Consider the following 15546-nt stretch of genomic DNA (forward strand, 5'->3'; position numbering starts at 1 on the left):
CCCCCTCCGTGCCTGCTGTCACCTGAACGGGGCTCCCCGGCCCCCCAGAACACCTACTGTGCCTGCTGTCACCTGAACGGGGCTCCCCGGCCCGGCCGACCGCAGCCCTGGAGCCTGCAGACGCCAGCAGCACTGGCAGGTCGCTCGGGATATCCCTTAAATGACCTCTCACTCCAGAAGCCGCAGCCCTGCCTGTCTGCGAGAGGAAACCGTGCATTTAGTCCGGGAACAGTGGGACTTAGACCTCCTCTGCGGGCTCCCGGCCACCGAGACACCGCTGGCAAAGCCTTGGCTCGGGCAGAGGCTCTGTCTGGCGGGCAGCACAACAAGCCGTAGTGTTTCCAGCATTATTAAATTATTTAGTTCATAATCGGGGCTGTGGGGACTCGGAAACCCCGGGTGAATAGGAATGTGGGTTGCAGGCGCAGTGCTGGACGCAGTACATCTTCCAGGACACCAGGTCCTACGGTGCTGCTCCCGGCTGTGGGTGGCTGGGGACAGCTCAGCGGGTTCCCCTCCTACCCCCACGCAGGGACACAGGTTAGCCCCTCACCGTGAGCATCTGGGGTTGGGAGTCAGGGCTGGTGTCTGAGTGAGGAGGGAGAGAAAACAGGGGTAACGAGGAGATTGCTACACGAAGGTGCAACGCTTGAGATCTGAAGGAGCACCTGCCTGGAATAGCATAGAAGCTTTATTTCCCTGCAAAGGAGTTTATGGGACTTTGGGCTGATGCTTTGGGGCCATCGGTAACTGTCTGCTGTCACTCAGTGGACTCCAGCTTTTTTATCAAACTTCCAATTGAGTGCAAGATGCCAAGCTGGGGTAGATGGTGATAATAGTGCGGGCCTTGCCCTGGGAGCTCACGGCCAGCCTGGCTGCGACAGTGTGGGGTTGGGGCTGTGGTGCAGGCGTTAACAGAATGTGGAGACATTTTCCGACGTTTTCCACAGTGGAGAGGACCTACGAATTGGGCCTTTGGAGGCAAAGGGCATGCGGAGATATGGAAGCGAAAGCGATGTTTGGGGGAGATGGTGGGTCGCTGTGTTCTTGGTGAGGTGGGGTTTGAGGATTGGGTTGGAAGCTAAGACTGGAAGGCTGGGCGAGGTGGCTCGTGCCTGGAGGTACAAGACTGGAGGCACTTTGGCGAGCACTTTGGGTGGCTGAGGCGGGTGAATCACCTGAGGTCAGGAGTCCAAGACCAGCGTGGCCAACATGGTGAAACCCCCTCTGTACTAAAAATACAAAATTTAGCTGGGTGTGGTGGTGCACACCTGAAGTCCCAGCTGCTTGGGAGGCTGAGTCAAGAGCATTGCTTGAACTCAGAGGCAAAAGTCGCAGTGAGCCGACATTGGACCACTGCACTCCAGCCTGGGCAACAGAGTGAAAAAAAGACTGTAAAGATGGATTTCTGATTGTGCAGGGTCCTGAAAGCTGTGCCAGGGAGTTTAAGCTTTTATCCCTTTGGTGGTGGTTTGGGTGTGATGCGATTAGATGTGTTTCAGAAAAGTGATCCTGGTGAGAATATGAGAGGTGGGTTTTGCATCTGGGCAGTGGAGCTGAGTTGAGTAACCTTGTGCGGCGTGGGTGTGGGACAGTGAGAGAGTGGGGGCGGGCATGGAGCTGAAAGATGTTGCCAAATCCACTGGAGGGTGGTGCTTTGTGAGATGTGGTGACCTGTAGCAGCAAGGGCAGCTGGGACCTCTAGCCTACCATGAGGAGTGCTGGGGTTGGGTGGGAGAGGAAGGGCCAAACACGTGGGTTTTAGACCGGCAGAGTTGGCGGTATTAGTGGCCATATTGGAGATGTGACCTTGTAGAGAAGAGACAGCCTGTACAAGGAGGGAATCCCCAGGAACCCCAGTGGGAAGGGATCGAGAGCTGAAGAGAGGCCCTGTTGGTTGGCTGACCTTGGGCTTGCAGTTCCTTGACTACGCACAGTCACTGAGGATAGCGGGTGATTCTCTTCTAGAGTGGGTCTGGGGCTGAAGGAACCGTCGGTGGGAAAAGATGGGTTATTGATGATACTGAAACACATGCGGTTTGTCGTTTAAAAAAAACCTTACATCTTGAGTTTCGATTCTTGAATTGTCTTTCTCTTCAGAGAGTAGCTGTTAGTTTCATACCTACTTAGTGGGTCTGTGGCTGCCAGCAGGGCTGTAGGCCCGCAGATGTGCCTGGAGATAATTGACTCTCCAACTTATTACTTCCTGCTGTTAACCAAGGTGGTGGTTTCTGTAACTGTTTAGAAACTTTAAAGATATTTCAGAGAAGAATGGGAAACAGGTACAGTTGAGTAGGGGGTAGGGGTGTGGTGCTGTACAGGGCACAGGAGGAGGAAGCGAACAGGGCCCCTTTGGCTCCCAGAACATGACCAGCTGGGGCTTTTCCCTCTGGACAGGAGGATGGATGTGTCTTTGGGGAATCTGAGTAGCCCAGGAGAAAAGACTAAAGTTAATGACATCAGGAGGTCACCCGTCAGCAGGCCCAGCTGCATCCCTTGCTAACGAATTAATAACCCCCTCCCAGTGTTCAAGGCATCAAGCTTCAAAAATCCCCATCCGTTAAATATGAGCAGATAACCAAAGGCATCTGAAGAAAACCTCTGCTACAGGAGATTGAGACCGGAATACACACTGGGAAACGAGAGAGCGTACAGGAAGGAGCCTTAGAAAGCAGACTGTCATTAATGTCCACACAGAGGTAAGAGAAAATATCGCAAACGTGAGGCAAGAACAGGAAGCTCCAAAAAAAAGCCACCAAAAGGAGCTTTCAGAGATCCAAAAAGAGAACTCTTGTATATCTATAAAAAAAAGCAGAAATAAGAAAATCAGTTAGTGGGTGAAAGATAAAGTTGAGGAACTCCCTCAGAAAGTAGAACAGAAAAGCAAGGAGGTGGCACATGAGAGAAAAAAGAAACGGAAAGGATCAGATCAGGAAGTCGGCAGCTGAATAGTAACAGTTTCAAAGCTGAGGTGAGAGGATCGCTTGAGGCCAGGAGTTCAAGACCAGCCTGGGCAACATAGCAAGACCCCATCTCTACAAGAAAATTTAAAAATTAGCCAGGTGTGGTGGTATGCACCTGTAGTCCCAGCTACTTGGGAGGCTGAGGTGGGAGGAGCACTTGAGCCCAGGAGTTTGAGGCTGCAGTGAGCTGTGATCATGCCACTGCAGTCCAGCCTGGGTGACAGAGCAAGACCCCATCACTAAAAAATAAAATAAAATACTTTTTAAAAAGTTTCCGCAAGAAAACAATAGGGAAAACAGGATGAAATTCACAAAATAATTTCCTAAAACCCAAAGTTTCTGGGTTAAAGAGGCCCACCCAGTGACCAGCACCATGGGTGAAAATGCAGGTATCCTTCACTCTCTAGCCTCTTCACTTCCCAACTTGGATATTAAAAGACTGGGAAGGCTGGGTATGGTAGCTCATGCCTATAATCCCAGCAATTTGGGAGGTAGGTGGATCACTGAGGTCAGGAGTTCGAGACCAGCCTGGCTAACATGGTGAAACCCCATCTCTATTAAAACAAAATAAAACAAATTAGCTGGGCATGGTGGTGGGCGCCTGTAATCCCGTCTACTCAGGAGGCTGAGGCAAGAGAATCGCTTGAACCCAGGAGGCAGAGGTTGCAATGAGCCAAGATCTCACCACTGCACTCCAGCCTGGGTGACAGAGCGAGACTCCATCTCAAAAAAATAAAAATAAAATAAAATAGGCCAGGCACGGTGGCTCATGACTGTAATCCCTGCACTTTGTGAGGCTGAAGTGGGCAGATCACTTGAGGTCAGGAGTTTGAGACCAGCCTGACCATCATGATGAAACCCCATCTCTACTAAAAATACAAAAATTAGCCAAGCAGGATGGTGGGTGCCTGTAATCCCATACTCAGGAGGCTGAGGCAGGAGAATTGCTTGAACCCAGGAGGCAGAGGTTACAGTGAGCCCAGATCGTGCCACTGCACTCCAGCCTGGGCAATAGAATGAGACTGTCTCAAAAATTGAAATGAAATGAAATGAAATGAAATGGAAAGAAAAGAAAAGAAAAAAAGCCTGGGCGGCAAACTTGGATAGTGAGAGAGGCTGAGTTTCAGATAAACACTAGTGAGAGCTTTTGAGGGGAAGGATTTATTTGAAAGCATGTCTGCAGCTGTTGACCCCAGAATTTGGATAGTGAGAGTTTGGAGGCCAGGTGCTGTGGCTCATGCCTGTAATCCCAGCACTTTGGGTGGCCGAGGTGGACAGATCACTTGAGGCCAGGAGTTTGAGACCAGTCTGGCCCACGTAGTGAAACCCCGTCTCTACTGCAAATACAAAAATTAGCCAGGCGTGGTGGCGGGTGCCTGTAATCCCAGTGACTCAGGAGGCTGAGACAGGAGAATTGCTTGAACCTGGGAGGCGGAGGTTGCAGTGAGCTGAGATCATGCCATTGCACTACAACCTGGGCAACGAGAGCGAGACTCCGTCTCAAAAAAAAAAAAAGATACTTGCGTTCCCACTCCAGGACATGCTGTTGTGAAATCTCAGAACAAGAGGAAAAAGTAAAAACAAATCACAAATAGGTCATCACAGGTCAAGAGGCAGAAGGTTAGAACATGTGGAAAAAGGCAGAAGAACGAACTACAATTAAAATGAAAAGAAGCAGAAGGACCTGGGCTTTTTCGAAGCAGCACTGGATGGCAGGAGACGGCAGAGCCTTGCCTGAGAAATTCTGAAGGATGCGTTTTCAGCCTGGAAGTCCACACTCAGGCAAGGGAGGGTAGGGTAAAGACACCTTCAGACTTGCTCCCAGATTTGTCCTTCATGCTTTAAGAAGACAATTGGCAGATGTCGTCTCTCCAGATGAGGCAGTAAGTCTAGACTGAGAGAGACTGGCTGGTGGGAACAGGATTTCTTCCAGGTTAGAGGTGAAAAGAACCTGTCGAAGGGAGATCCCAGCCAGGTGCTGGTGAGGAGAGCAGACGCGTCCTGACCCCAGCTCATCAGAGACTCCTTGAAGAGATTCTTTGGGAGAAGATGAAATTAGCAGGACACCTGACGTGCTGGAACATCTGGAGAGGAGTTGAAACAGTTGGCAGAGTTGGGGCGGGATTAGTGATAAGTACTAAACAAAGCAAATGAAAACACAAGACTGTTATTAGTTCCAGGGAAAATAAACTATCGAGCGGGGGGGAAAAGAAAAATAATTATGGTGTACTACAAGGCGCAGCTGTGAATAGCCTCTCCGCAATGATAATAATTTATGTAAACACTGACTGCTTCTCTAGTTGAAATTATGATGCGCCTGGGCAGAGAAGGTGTGGAGAGCGCATTTTCCCCTGTTGCCTCAGGAAGTCAGTCGCTAATGCCCCAAGTTGAACAACCAAGGTTCACTCTGAAGGCAGACGTTAAAAGAATTAGCTAAAAAGAATTATGGAGAGGGTAGGGTGCAGTGGTTCCCACCTGTAATCCCAGCACTTCAGGAGGCCAAGGCACAAGGATTGCTTGAGTCCAGGAGTTCAAGACCAGCCTGGGCAACATGGCGAAACCCTGTCTCTACTGAAAATACAAAAATTAGCCAGACATAGTGGCCTGTGTCTGTAGTCTCAGCGCCTTGGGTGGCTGAGGTGGGAGGATCACTTCACTTGAGCCCAGGAGGCGGAGATTGCAGTGAGCAGAGATCGAACCATTGCATTCCACTCTAGCCTGGGTGCCAGAGCAAGACCCTGTCTAAAAAAAGAAGAAGAATCCTGGGCGGAGGTGAGAAAGGGAAGCAGAGACAGAGCCTGCTGGGTTTCCTAATGAACTTCACCTCACGGAGTGATTTCAGTCTTTCATCAGTGTGTATGTGTAGCATTGAACTGACACAAATGGGAACAGCCTCAGATGGACTTTCTGCTCTGGCGGAATGGGGGCCCTTGCCTGCCTCTGTGCATTGGCCTGTTAAGAGGGAGCGTTTCCTTGCTGGTTTCCTCTTGGTTATTGTCATTGTTCTCTGTATCCTGTCTCTTCATTGAGGTCATTCATCAGAGATTCTGAGTGCTTTCTTTTTTTGTTTGTTTTCTTTGAGGCAGAGTCTCGCTCTGTCACCTAGGCTGGAGTGCAGTGATATGATCTCGTTGCAGCCTCTGCTTCCTGGGTTCAAGTAATTATGATTATAGGCGTGAGCCACCACGCCTGGCCAAGTGCTTTCTTTCGTCATTTTGTAAGGGGGTTTTAAAATATACCCACCGGTAGAGAGAATATATTATAGGTCATTCTTCACCTGTCCCCACCTTTCAGAAATGAGGCAATCAGAGTCCGTCACATTTGTCTGGTTTTTGTTAGAACAACCCCTCTTTCTTGAGCAAGTACTGAGTGCCAAATGCTACTGTACGCCTTGAGATACACTGTGAGACAGGACGAGGACCTCCCTTTTAAGGTTTCAGTACAGGAAGGCAATGAACAGATTAACCAGCCAATCTGAGTTATTTGCGGCCGGGCACGGTGGCTCATGCCTGTAATCCTGATACTTTGGGAGGCTGAGGCAGGAGGATCACTTGAGCCCAGCAGTTCAGGGATTCTGTGATTGCGCCCCTGCACTCCATCCTGGGTGACACAGCGAGACACTACTCTAAAACTAATAAATACACGATGTGAGGTAAGGATGGGCTAAATGCTGCTATGAAGAAAACCAGGGTATGGGGCTGGGAAGTGCGGGGTAGAGGCGAGACACTACTCTAAAACTAATAAATACACAATGTGAGGTAGGGATGGGATAAACGCTGCTAGGAAGAAAACCAGGGTATGGGGCTGGGGAGTGCAGGGTAGAGGCGAGACACTACTCTAACAATAATAAAAACATGATTTCAGGTAGGGATGAGATAAATGCTGCTATGAAGAAAACCAGGGTATGGGACTGGGGAGTGCAGGGTAGAGGCCAGGACCTACTTTCTCAGGGTGGTTAGGGAAGGCCTTGCTGAGGAGGTGAGCATCGAGCAGAGATCTGAAGGAAGTGTGGGACTGCCCTGGGATTCCCCAGCTGAGGGACGGTGATGCAGAGGCCCAGCAGCAGGAGCCTGCTGGGTGCGGTGGATGAATGGCAAGGAGACTGTTGAGGCTGGAGAGGGTTGCCGAGGGGGACTGTGATAGGAGAGGAGATCAGTGGAGTCCCCGTCATGGGCCATTGGAAGGACTCGAGATAGGAAGCCACTGGACTCCAGTGATCAGAGATGACATGATCCAACTTTAACAGAATAACCATGGCTTTGGGGTTGAAAATGGATTCTATGGGCCTGGGAGCAGAAGCAGGGAGACCGGTTTGGAGGCTGTTGCAATAACGCAGGTGAGAGCTGATGGTGATTGGGGCAGGGTGGGGTGTAGGTGGGGCAGAGGGGACTTGACAGGTTAGAGCCTGGATACCTGTTTACTTTATTTTTAAATTTTGAGACGAGATCTCACTCTGTCACCCAGGCTGGAGGGCTGGAGTACAGTGGTGTGATCATAGTTCACTGCAGCCTTGGCCTCCTGGGCTCAAGAGATCCTCCGACCTCAGCCTCCTGGGTAGCTGGGACTACAGGTGTACACTACCATACCTGGCTAATTTTTAAATTTTTGTACAGACAGCTTCTTGCTGTGTTGCACAATCTGATCTTGAACTCCTGGTCTCAAACAAGTATCCTGCCTTGGCCACCTAAAGCGTTGGGATTACAGGTGTCAGCCACTGCACCTGGCCTGAGCCTGGATATATTTTGCATGTAAAGCCCCAAGCAGGTTCTTATGATCATAGTGAGATTATCATTTTGTTCTGAAATAATTTCTTTGAGTTGACTTAACTGTTTTTTTGTTTTTTTTTTGAGACGGCGTCTCGCTCTGTTGCCCAGTCTGGAGTACAGTGGAGCAATCTTGACTCACTGCAACCTCCACCTCCTGGGCTCAAGCGATTCTCTCTGCCTCAGTCTCTCAAGTTGCTGGGATGATAGGCACCAGCCACCACACCCAGCTAGTTTTTGTATTTTGTAGAGATGGAGTTTTGCCATGTTAGCCAGGCTGGTCTCCTGACCTCAGGTGATCCACCCAGCTTGACTTCCCAAAGTGCTGGGATTACAGGAGTGAGCCACTGCGCCTGGCCAAGAATTGACTTAACTCTGAAGTCAGTTGAGTCAAATGAGTTATCATTTGTATTCTAGAGTCAAATATCATGCAACAAATATTTGAGCCTTATGAGGAATACAGAAGGTACATGAGATATGATCCCTGTCTTCTAAGAACTTGAAACCCAGTTTGGGAATATTGGACTGGTATACGTGCGTGGATTTCCTGTCTACTTGGGAAGTGCTGACGTAGCTGATCGCCTCTGTGCCCTAGGACCAGCTCTGCGGGGAAGTTACTTTACTTCAAAGGCTAAGTTTGGGCTCGATTTTCATTCAGGTTTCCTGGGATATAAATCAACATTCCATTCTCATCAATGTGACCATTTATTACATATTTTTATTTGGATATACCGTCAGATGTAGTTAACTGAACACAAATGAAGTAATTTTATAAGCAAATAAACCATAGTCCTGGAGGTACCATGTGAAAATGGGTCTTCCGATGGGGGTTTTAATGAAACACCACTGTGTGTAAGTTCCAGGCAGCCCAGGACATGCAGAGAGCAAATATTGACACCAGTAACAGAAACTTTCCACATTTTCGTTGACTCCAGCGATGGGAACTGCAGTGAATTATTTGCCTTATATAACGTCTGTAAAGCTGGACAAGAAGTAGGTAGTTTCTGGTCTTCGTGCCAGTAGCATAAATAAATACACTTGAAACATTCTTGGACTTCTTAATGAAGGTCATGTCACTCAATTTAGTGCTCTAGGGCTTGGTTATTTGGACACGAAGAAGCTACTTCCCTCAACAATAAAGGAAATAGAAATTTGACTGTCTAGTGAAACCTACCAATTCTGCATAAACATACACTGTAGAGGCCAGCAGAGCAGAGTGGCAAGGAAGGGGGCTCTCCAACAACAGCGTGAGTTCCCATGCCTGCTCTAAACACTGCTAGCTCTTGTAGACTCGTGCAACCTATGAGGTTGACAGTAGGGGGTAAGGCAAGATTGGTAAGATTGGCTGTAAACCACCAGAAGGCTATTAATGGAAGTAGAGTTTGGAGCCCTCGGGAGAGTATTATGATGCGGCTATGAGTTCGTTCATAGTTTGAGTTCGCTAGGCAAAATAGTATGGATGAAGTGAGTCCATGGGCGATTATGGATGATTGCGCCAGTGAAGCTTCAGGGGGTTTGAATGAGGGAAGCTGTAATTACTAAGGCTATATGACTTATGGAGGAGTATGCGATGAGTGATTTTAGGTCTGTTTGTTGTAGGCAGGCTGAGCTTGTTATAATCATGCCTCATAAGGATAGTATGAGGAATGGGTAGGCTATGTATTCTGTTAATTTTTTGTCCCCATTTCATCCCAGTTCATGTGAGGATTAAACAAAGTAATATGTGCAAAGCCCTTAGAACATCACTTTTAGCAACATGTTAGCTATTGGTATTGTTATTTTAAAATCAATTTGCACATAGACAATTTTTTTTTTTTTTTTTACTATTGATAACTAGCTCTTGGTAGAAAGCATGAGTAATAATAAAAATAACACACATTTGTGTAACAAATATTTGAGGGCCTGATGAAGACAGAGAGATAAGTAAGGCCAGGGGCAGAGTCTAAAGAAAGTGCTTTACTGTTTTATGGAACACTTAGCTATATTTTCTTGTTTTTGTACTCTCGGTAGCTCTGGTTAGCAGAAAGGCCTAGTTTGTTCTTCTTTTGTAGATGGACTGACAGTCAGACATAAAATGACTTGGCCCAGGCCACTCAGCAGAGGCCGGACTTGGTCCCGGTATCCCTTCCCTCTTCCTCCCCGTCCCTCCGTGTCTGCGCGGAACTCTGCACTGCTGTTTTCTTCTGTATTGTGGAAATGGGTGAGAGCCAGACCATTGCATTCCTTATTCTCTAATAAGAGAGAGAAGTGTTAGCCTCTGGAGATCAGCCTCATAAAACCACAAACATTTTCTTTTTAACTTTAAATCAGATGTATTGAGGTATGATTTACATGCAATAAAACGTACCCATTTTAAGTATGCAGTTTGAGGAACGTGGCCAAACATATGCACCTTATACCTACCTCTGCAATCAAACAGTAGAGCATTTCTGTTGCCCCGAGTTTCCTCGTCCTCCTTTGCAGTCTATAATTTTCATCACAATTTTGGCCTCTTTTAAGAGTCATATAAATGGAACCATTGAACATGCAGTGTTCTACGTCTGGCTCCTTTTTCAGCGTGCGACCTGTGGCATTCACCCATGAATCAGCCATTCACCCTTTGCACACTCACTTGCTGATGGACAGTGGGGTTGTTTTCAGGTTTTAGCTTTTTTTTTTGAGATAGTCTTGCTCTGCCGCCCAGGCTGGAGTGCAATGGTATGATCTCGGCTCACTGCAACCTCTGCCTCCTGGGTTCAAGTGATTCTCCTGCCTCAGCCTCCTGAGTAGCTGGGATCACAGGCACCCGCCACCACACCCAGCTAATTTTTGTATTTTTAGTAGAGATGGGGTTTCACTATGTTGGCCAGGCTGGTCTCGAACTTCTGACCTTAGGTGATCCACCTACCTCAACCTCCCAAAGTGCTGGGATTACAGGCGTGAGCCACCGAGCCCGGCCAGGTATCTCATTTTAATTTGCATTTCTTTGATGACCAGTGATGATGAGCACTTTCCTGTGTGCTTTCTGACTATTTGTACTTCTTTTGTGAAATGTCTGCTCAAATTTTTTGCTCATTTTTTAGTTGGGTTTATTTTCTTTTCTGTTGTAAGAGCTCTTTATGTATTCTGGATATAGGCACTTTGTTAGATTTACATATTGAGAATATTTTCTTCCAGCCTATGGTCTATCTTTTACTTTCTTTTTTTCTTTTTCTTTTTTTTTGCCTCTCTGAGACGGAGTTTTGGTCTTGTCACCCAGGCTGGAGTGTAATGGCATGATCTTGGCTCACTGCAACCTCCACCTCCTGGGTTCAAGCGATTCTCTTGCCTGAGGCTTCCGAGTATCTGGGTTTACAGGCACCTGCCACCACACCCGGCTAATTTTGTAATTTTAGTGGAGACAGGGTTTCACCATGTTGGCCAGGCTGGTCTTGAACTCCTGACGTCAGGTGATCCACCCTTCTCGGCCTCCCAAAGTGCTGGGATTACAGGTGTGAGCCACCGTGCCTGGCCTTGACTCTCTTTAATGGTAAAATTTGAAGATCCTAAGTTTTAAATTTTAATGAAGTCCAGTTTACCACATTTTTCTCTCATAATTCGTGCTTTTGGTATCCCAACAAATCTTTGCCTTCTTCAAAGTCATGGAGATTTTTTCCTGTTTTCCTCTGAACGTTTTGGTTTTAGTGTTTATATGTAAGGCCGTGATCCATCGTGAGTTAATTTTTGTGTGAGGCGTGGGGTTGAGGTTCATTCTTTTTCATACAGATATGCAGTTGTTTCAGCACCATTTGTTGAAAAGACTGTTTATTCCTTATTGAATGACTTTGCCACCTTTTGAAAATAGCCACATACATGTGGATCTCTTTCAGGACTTTATGCCGTCTCATTTATCTCTATAGACATACTTCAGAGATGTTGCAGGTTCAGTTCCGGACCACCACAATCAAGTGAATATCACAGTAAAGCGAGTCAACAAAGTTTTTGCGTTTCCCAGTGCATATAAAAATTACGTTTGGCCGGGTGCAGTGGCTCACGCCTCACTCCCTGCACTTTGGGAGGCCAAGGTGGGTGGATCACCTGAGGTCAGGAGTTCAAGACCAGCCCGACCAACATGATGAAACCCCATCTGTATTAAAAATACAAAAAATTAGCCAGGCGTGGTGGTGGGCGCCTGTAATCCCAGCTACTCAGGAGGCTGAGGCAGGAGAATCACTTGAACCCCGGAGGCAGAGGTTGCAGTGAGCCACGATCGTGCCACTGCATCCCAACCTGGATGACAAGAACGAAACTCCACCTCAAAAAAAAAAAAAAAAGTTATATTTACACTGTACTGTAGTCTATTAAGTGTGCAATAGCATTATGTCTAAGAAATAATGTACATACCTTAATTTAAAAATACTGCTAAAAAATGCTAACAATTATCTGAGCCTTCAGCGAGTGGCAGTCTTTTTGCTGGTGGAGGGTCCTGTCTTGATGTTGATAGCTGCTGACTGATCAGGGTGGTGGTTGCTGAAGGCTGGAGTGGCTGTGGCAATTTCTTAAGACAGCAATGAAGTGTGCTGCATTTATTGACTCTCACAAAAGGTTTTCCTGTAGCACATGATGCTGTCTGATAACATTTAATCTTCTCAAACCTTGCCACTACGTTTTCATCTAAGTGTATGAAGTATTCTAAATCTTTTATGGTCATCTCAGCAGAGTTCACAGCATCTTTACTCAGAGTAGATTCCTTCTCAAGAAACTGCTTCTTTTTGCTCCTTCGTAAGAAGCAACTCTTCATCCGTTCAGCTTTGAACGTGAGATTGCAATGATTCAGCCACATCTTCAGGCTCTACTTCTAATTCTACTTGTCTTGCTGTTTCCACCACATCTGCTGTTACTTCCTGCACTGGAGGCTTGAACTCCTCAGAGTCATCCATGAGGACTGGAATCAGCTTCTTCAAACTGCTATTAATGTTGCTATTTTGATCTCCTCCTGTGAATCCCGAATGTTCTTAAAGACATTAGAATGGTGAATCCTTTCCAGGTTTTCAGTTTACTTTGCCCAGATCCTGCAGAAGAATCACTGTGGATGGCAGCTTTAGCCTTATAAAATGTATTCCTTTAGTAATAAGACCTGAAAGTCAAAATTACTCCTTGATCCATGGGCTGCAGAATGGATGTTGTGTTAGCTGGCGTGGAAACAGAAACAGATCTCAGTCGATTTCTAGGTGTATTTTGCCAAGGTTAAGAAAGAAGCAAGTCATCGTAGGATCTGTGGCCTGTGCTTTTTCCAAAGAGGGTTTTGGGAACTTCAGTATTTAAAGAGGAAGCAGTAGGCAGGAGGGGAAGAGGGGAAAAAAAGGAGGTGGAGTAGGCAGTGAGGCCAGTGGTCACATTTTTGTGAGGCTTTGAGTACCATTCAGTGAATCTACATTTTACACGTGAAAAGAAGGGAGTGGGGCAGAGTCACATACGCCTTCTTCTCCACACAGTAAATCTGCATTTTACATGCGATAAATAAGCGTGTAAATTACTTTATCTGGGAAAGAAAAGAAGGTAGTGTTTTTTTTTTTTTTTTTTTTTTTTTTTTTGCGTGACTTGGTTGCTAAGCCTAACTTTCCCTTTAGCTTGGTGAATTTGGGGTCCTGAGATTTCATTTTCCTTTTGCAATGTGTATACAAAGAGATTGATGATGAGGAATTGGCTCACACGATTACGGAGGCTGAGAAATTCAGACCCTGGGGAGCCAATGGTATAACTCCAGTCTGAGATGGAGTCCAAAGGTGGAAGACCAGTGTCCCAGCTCAAAGACAGGCAGGCAGAGACAGTTGATTTTCTTACTCCCCCCTCGCCTTTTTTTTTTTTTTTTTTGAGGCAGAGTCTCGCACTGTTGGCCAGGCAGGAGTGCAGTGGCGTGATCTCAGCTCACTGCAACTTCTGCTTCCTGGGTTCAAGCGATTCTCCTGCCTCAGCCTCCTGAGTAGCTGGGATTACAGGCATGTGTCACCATGTTTTCTTTTTTTTTTTTTTTTTTGTGATGGAGTCTTGCAGTGTTGCCCAGGCTGGAGTACAGTGGTGTGATCTTAGCTCACTGCAACCTCCACCTCCCAGGTTCAAGCGATTCTCCTGCCTCAGCCTCCTGTGTAGCTGGGATGACAGGCATGTGCCACCAGGCCCGGCTAATTTTTGTATTTTTAGTAGAGACAGGGTTTCATTATGTTGGCCAGGCTGGTCTCGAACTCCTGACCTCAACTGATCCACCTGCCTTGGCCTCCCAAAGTGCTGGGATTATAGGCGTGAGCCACGACGCCTGGCCTTATTCCACCTTTCTGTTGTACGTGGGCCTTCAGTGGACCGGTTGAGGCCCTCTCATACTGGAAGGGCCTCTGATACCTCAGTCCGCCCATCTGGATGTTACTCTCCTCCAGAAACACGCCCACAGACACACTCAGAGTATGCTTAACCAAATATCTGGGTACCCCATGGTCCAGTCCAGTCAACACACAAAATCAGCCATGTATCACGTGACCTTTTTGTATGATAATGTCAGTTCTGCTGTAAAAATGTGGAAAATGCCCTTCTGGGGCGCTTAATACAGGTCTGGCCACGTGGCAGTGTCTTCCAGAGCAAGGATGGCTGTGGTCGCGTCAGGGTGACACATGGCTGAACACCGGCGAGCTAAGGCCACAGCGGTCTGCTGCCAGCTGCCTTTTCTTTCCCCAGTGTTTTGCCCACCGTTAGCAATAAGGGCGTGATTGGACCAGTGGCCTTGCGTGGGCAGCCGGCATGGGCTTGCTCCCTGGGGCTGCAGAGTCTGCCCCTGGCTTCATGCCCTGCATGTTGTGTGTGAGCGAAGAAACATTTAACAGCCCCACCCGGAGCTAAGACACAGCTCTGTCAGCCTAACCGCAGTGTTTGCCTTTAAACCTAACCTAATAATTTTCAGTGCCATTTATGAGGGCATCTGACACAGCCCCTGCGGAAAAGCACCCCCAACCCCTGCAGTTTCCTGGCGGATGATGCTTCTCAGTGAAACTTGGCTCTGTGGGTTCCCTTGCTGGGGGCAGGAGCCCGTGGTTGGTGTGCGGCAGGCGGGTTATACGTCCGTTCGTCTGAGATGCCTCTGCGTGCTCTGCTTCAAATCACGGGGGGTTTTTGTGGAAAGAGTGGGAGATTTGCGTTTGGAAATCATGTCCTTTTTCTTTTTAATGAAAAATTACTTGATGGGTTCAGTGTTGCCCGTGATGTGTTTTGGAAGCAGGTGGGATCGTGACCACAGTGTCCAGCCCAGCGATTCTGTCCGACTCTTCCCTGAATGCTTCTCTCGTGCCCAGAAGGTAGCAAGAGTCACGTGGGCTTCAGGCCGGAGCCGCGTAAGTCACTGGGCCAGACATTCCGGTATGTTGTTCTGTTGCTGTTTTGTTTTTTGAGATGCGGTCTTACCCTGTCACCCAGGCTGGAGTACGGTGGCACAATCATAGCTTACTGCAGCCTTGACCTCCTGGGTTCAAGCCATTTTCCCACTTAAGCCTCCAGAGTCGCTGGGACCACAGGTGTGTGCCGTCATGCCCAGCTGATTTTAAAAATTATTGGTAGAGATGAGGTCTCACTGTGTGGACCAGGCTGGTCTTGAACCCCTTGGCTCAAGCAGTCCCCCTGTCTTGGCTTCCCAAAGTGCTGGGATCACAGGCATGAACCACCATGTCTGGTTGTCCAAACCACCTTTTAAAGTTAAAGCTTGGCTGGATGCGGTGGCTCATGCCTGTATTCCCATCACTTTGGGAGGCCAAGGCAGGTGGATCACTTGAGCCCAGGAGTTCAAGACCATCCTGGTCAACATGATGAAACCCCATCTCTAC

General features: G+C 47.6%; 1 protein-coding gene across 1 annotated transcript in view; it reads left to right on the forward strand.

Annotated features, from left to right (window-relative positions):
• Positions 1 to 63: 63 nt before the first annotated feature.
• Positions 64 to 15546, forward strand: part of CHST12 (carbohydrate (chondroitin 4) sulfotransferase 12) — a 34150-nt gene continuing 18667 nt past the window's right edge. Inside the window, exon 1 of the mRNA XM_011956968.1 lies at positions 64 to 139. The gene's annotated coding sequence lies outside the window, so the exon portion shown is untranslated. The remainder of the gene's footprint in view (positions 140 to 15546) is intronic.

Source organism: Colobus angolensis, unplaced genomic scaffold, assembly GCF_000951035.1.
Source record: "Colobus angolensis palliatus isolate OR3802 unplaced genomic scaffold, Cang.pa_1.0 Scaffold43, whole genome shotgun sequence".
Lineage (NCBI taxonomy): Eukaryota > Metazoa > Chordata > Mammalia > Primates > Cercopithecidae > Colobus > Colobus angolensis.